Raw genomic sequence first — 5260 nt, 5'->3', positions numbered from 1 at the left:
ATTCTTTGTCTAACTGCTGTGTAATGCTTCCTGCGGACGTTCATAATCATTTGTTTAAATAGCATGCTATGGACACCTTGGCTTTTTAATTTTTTTCCTATGATGAAGAATTGTTCAATAAACACCTTGCTACGCAACCTTACATTTTTTTTTAAAGATTTTATTTATTTATTTATTTGACACAGAGAGAGAGATCATAAGTAGGCAGAGAGGCAGGCAGAGAGAGGAGGAAGCAGGCTCTCTGCTGAGCAGAGAGCCCAATGCGGGGCTCGATCCCAGGACCATGAGATCGTGACCCAAGCTGAAGGCAGAGGCTCAACCCACGGAGCCACCCAGGTGCCCCACAACCTTACATCTTTAAAAAGATTTATTCATTCATTTTAAAGGGGGGAGGCACAGAGGGAGAAAATCTCAAGCAGGCTCCCACCGAGCATGGAACCCAATGCAGGGCTCGATCTCAGGACCCTGAGACCATGACCTGAACTGAAACCAAGAATCAGATGCTTAACCAACTGAGGCACCCACATGCCCCATCCTTACATTTTTAATAGGTCTTGCCATTTTGCTTTCTCAAGCAGTCAGAGTAATTCACAAGTACGAGGAGCGCGTCCCCCATACCCTGGCCAGCTCTGGGTGTGGTTAATTGTCTAAACCTTTCCCAGTACCCTGGGGAAAATTTGATTATCTTGTTGTTTTGAAATCATGTTTCCTGACTAAGGCTAAGGTTGAACATCTTTTCATGTATCAATTGGCCTTTTAAATTCCTCTTCCACAAGTCTTTCTAACCTTTCATCCAATTTTGTATTGCGGCATCTTTATTTTTAAAAAATCACCTTGTAGCAACTTTTTGAATGTTAGTGATATTTTTTTGTTGTGTTTGTTGCAAATACTGTAGCCCAGTGCAGTTGTTGTCTTTTGCTCTGTGAAGTTCATATATACTTAAATCATTTTTAACTTTTTATTACAGAAATTTAAAAACAATCTCAAAAGTAGTAAAAACAGTAAAATGAACTCTTAGTGTACCCACCTTTGAGCTCCCACAGTGATCAAGGTAAGGCATGAAGTTTTCCTTTTGTTGTTGCTTGGAGTGGTTTGTGCAATGCAGAGATTTTTGTTTTCACGTATTCAATATTCTTACTTTACTTTTGTGACTCCTGGGTTTTGTATAATTCTTAGAAAGGTCATTCCAGTCCAGGATTATTAACAAAACAAAAACAGATTCTTCCACTACTTCTTTTTTTTTTTTTTCCCTTCTTATTTATTTATTTATTTATTTGACAGAGAGAGAGAGAGAGAGAGATCACAAACAAGTAGGCAGAGCAGCAGGCAGAGAGAGGGGGAAGCAGGCTCCCCACTGAGCAGGGAGCCTGATGTGGGGCTCCATCCCAGGACTCTGAGATCACGGCCCGAGCCAAAGGCAGAGGCTCGACCCACTGAGCCACCCAGGCACCCCTCTTCCATTACTTCTAAAACATGATTTTTTTTTATTTGTTATTTTTGAAAATGATGACATAGTATTTTTCACATGGAGGATCATAATTTATTTAACCAGTCCCCAACTACTGAACATTAAAGTTGCTTCTGATTTTCCCCTATTATATTTTATTTTATCTATTTTTTTAAAAGATTTTAGTCATTTATTTGACAGGCAGAGATCAAAAGTAGGCAGAGAGACAGGCAGAGAGAGAGGGGGAAGCAGGCTCCCCACTCAGCAGAGAGCCTGATGTGGGGCTTGATCCCAGGACCCTGAGACCAGACCCAAGCCAAAGGCAGAGGCTTTAACCCACTGAGGCACCCAGGCGCCCCTGATTTCCCACTATTTTTAATCATGCTGCATTGAGCAGGTAGCCCTGACTTGCCCCTGCCCCTGGATTATTTCCAAGCAAACCTCAAACATTAAGTCATTTCATCCGCAAATATAGAAAAGTTAAACATTTTTTATATTGTAAAATCTGTTAATCCTCTGGTCTTTTTGCCTCATACTTTTATTTATATTTTGAATAGGCAGCATGTTCACAAGGCTTCACATTCCAAAAGGATGCATGGAAAAATCTGCTTTATATCCTGTTCCCTCGCTGCCCCATTCCCCTCCTGGAAAACAACCAGTGTTGTCAGTGTCTTGTGTATCTTTAGAGTCATTATTTATCTACGTCAAAGTGAATTATGTGCTTTTTCCTGCTTAAAGTACAATTGATAATCTACTTGAACGATGATCTGTTTATTTTATTTTTTTAAAAAATTATACTTGTTATTTTGTTGCTTAACGGCATGTCTTAGAGATTTTTATAGGGAGCCCCCTAGCTCTTTTTTATAGCTACCTACACTCCTCGTTGCACGGACATACAGGGAGCTCAGTTATCTTGTCTCTGCAGGTGGACGTTCAGGTTCATTCCAACTACAGAGGGCTCTGCAGTGAAAAAGCCTGGTGCATTCTGCATTTCACTTCTGTGTGAGGCTATCTGTGCGATACATCTCCAGAAGTGGAAGTGCTGAGTCAAAGGGGACGTGAGTTTATAGGTTTGATAAATATTACCAAATTCCTTCTATCAGGTTTAAACCAGTTTATACACCAGCCAGCCAGACGGGAGGGTGTTCCAACCCTTGCAAACCTGGTGTGTTAATAAACCTTGTTGTCTCTGCTGATCAGCTAAGTGAACCGCAGTATCTTTGGAGATAAAGTTTTCATGTATCCTTATAAGGGAGTTTTGAGCATCTTTTCATATGTTTAAGAAATGCTTTTGGGTGAATTTCCCTTTTCCTAGGAACTGTTTCTTCATATCCTTTACCTATTTCTCCTTATTTGAGTCACTGTTGGTTCATTTAGAAATAATCTGTGGGAGCCCTTTCTATATTGGAGAAATCATCCCTCTGCCTAGGTTATGCCCACCACCCCCACCCCCGTGTGCCCCGCTCCCCGTTGGAAGTTTCTCTTTTGACTTGGTTTGTGGCAGTTTTTGCGATGCAGAAATTTTTATTTTAGTCAAATTTATCAGTCTTTTGGGGCTTTAGGTTTTGTGTAATATTTAGAAAGCATTTCTCCACTATGGGATGTGTGTTTTTGTTTTTAGTTAAAATACGATTTGTTTTTCATGGTGGGGTAGTATTTTGTATGGGAAGGCTGTGATTTATTTAACCAATCACCTGTAGCCGAACATTTAGGCTCTTTCCGATTTTCCTGAATTATAAGTCATATTACAGTGAAAAAGCCTTGTCCATAAATATTCTTTTTTTTAATATTTTATTTATTTATTTGACAGACAGAGATCACAAGTAGGCAGAGAGGCAGGCAGAGAGAGGAAGAAGCAGGCTCCCTGCTGAGCAGAGAGCCTGATGTGGGGCTTGATTCCAGGACCCTGGGATCATGACCTGGGCTGAAGGCAGAGGCTTTTTAACCCACTGAGCCACCCAGGTGCCCCGCCCATAAATATTCTTTAAAAAAAAAAAAAATCTATTTATTTAAGAGAGAGAAAGAGAGAGCCCAAGCAGGGGGAGGAGCAGAGGGAAAGGGACAAGCAGACTCCCCACTGAGCAGGGAGCCCATCAAGGATCTCCATCCCAGGACCCTGGGATCATGACCTGAGCCCAAGATCATGACCTGAGCCAAAGTCGAGCTTAACCGACAGAGCCACCCAGGCACCCCAAATATTCTATTTCACTAGGCTCAATTCCTGAAAGTGACCTTCATGTCGGTCCCCAAACTGGCCTCCAGAAAGCTGGGCTGCACTTCTGCCACACAGACATGTTTACTCCTCCTAAAATGCCCTCGGAGCCTAAGACAGAGCGGCAGGGACCCAGGATCGAAGATTCTCTCCTGGCCTGAGCGGGTCTTTCCTTGGCTTCCGAGCCGTAGAGCAAATAATGTAAAATATGCTGGAGGAGGAGGCGAGGCGGAATGAGACCCGAGAGAGAAGGAAAACCCATAGTAGCTGCTGGGGTCTCACTCAGAGCCTGCCTACACTTACTTTACACACACTTCTATAGTCCAGTAAACTTGTGACCTGGCTTTTACGAGCACAGCAACTTATTAGGAAGGGGAAGCAAGACAGCTACTTAGAGGCACCCTGGTTCACTCTCCAGCTTCTAAAGGAAGAGCAAGTGAAAGTATAATAAAATGGAGTCAGAAAGCAACTAGTCTGGACCATGCAGCACAGAGCTTAACTCTCCCACAGATTCCAGTAATGTGTAAGGAGGAGCCGGTTAGATTGGGGGGTCTCTAACTGTGCTCCTCGACCTGACATTCTGGTGGGCATCTTGAATATTGTAATAGGCAGAATAATGGCCCCCTTCCCGAAGATGTTTCATCGTCGTCGTCATCTTTTTTTTTTTTTTTAAAGATTTTATTTTTTTATTTGAGAGAGAGACAGTGAGAAAGAGCATGAGCGAGGAGAAGGTCAGAGAGTGAAGCAGACTCCCCATGGAGCTGGGAGCCTGATGTGGGACTCGATCCTGGGACTCCAGGATCACGCCCTGAGTCGAAGGCAGTCGTCCAACCAACTGCGCCACCCAGGCGTCCCGTCGTCATCTTTTTTTTTAAGATTTTATTTATTTGACATAGTGAGGAAGAGAACAAACAGGGGGAGCTGGAGAGGGAAAAGCAGGCTCCCTGCTGAGCACGGAGCTCCATCCCAGGACTCTGGGATCGTGGCTGGACCCTGGGATCCTGACCTGAGCCGAAGGCAGACGCTTAACCGGCTGAGCCACCCAGTTGCCCCAAAGACATCCTCTTCTTAATCCCCAGAATCTGTGATTATGTTACACTATGTGCAAAGGGGAATTAAACGTGTCAATCGAATTGAAATCACTAATCAGCGGATCTTAAAATAGGAGATTATCTTGGTGGACAATGTAATCACAGGGAGTAGGAGCAGGAGGCAGCAGAAGAGTTAGTACTACATGGATACAATGTCAGAAAGATGGGGCCACTGCCAGCTTTGAAAAACGGTGGCAGCCACAAACCAAGGATGTGGGCCATCTCTGGAAGCTGGAAAGGGCAAAGGAGTGGATGCTCCCTAGAACCTTCAGAAGGAGGTTCTATGGACACCCCTGAGTTTAGCCTAGAGACACCCGTTTTGGATTTGGCTCACGAAAGTGTAAGGTAATAAATGCGCATTGTTTTAAGTTTGTATTAATTTGTTACAGCAGCCAGAGGAGAGGCATAGGAGTATCATCTGGTACTGCCCAGCAGAAGGAAGGCCCTAGAAGAGTGCCCTGCGCTTGGCTGCACAGAGTCCGGAATCCGGACGAGAAGCGTATGCATATC

Source organism: Neovison vison, chromosome 13 (genome assembly GCF_020171115.1).
Source record: "Neovison vison isolate M4711 chromosome 13, ASM_NN_V1, whole genome shotgun sequence".
Classification (NCBI taxonomy): domain Eukaryota; kingdom Metazoa; phylum Chordata; class Mammalia; order Carnivora; family Mustelidae; genus Neogale; species Neogale vison.
The sequence above is the reverse complement of the archived record's forward strand: the minus strand, read 5'-3'. Positions refer to the sequence as shown.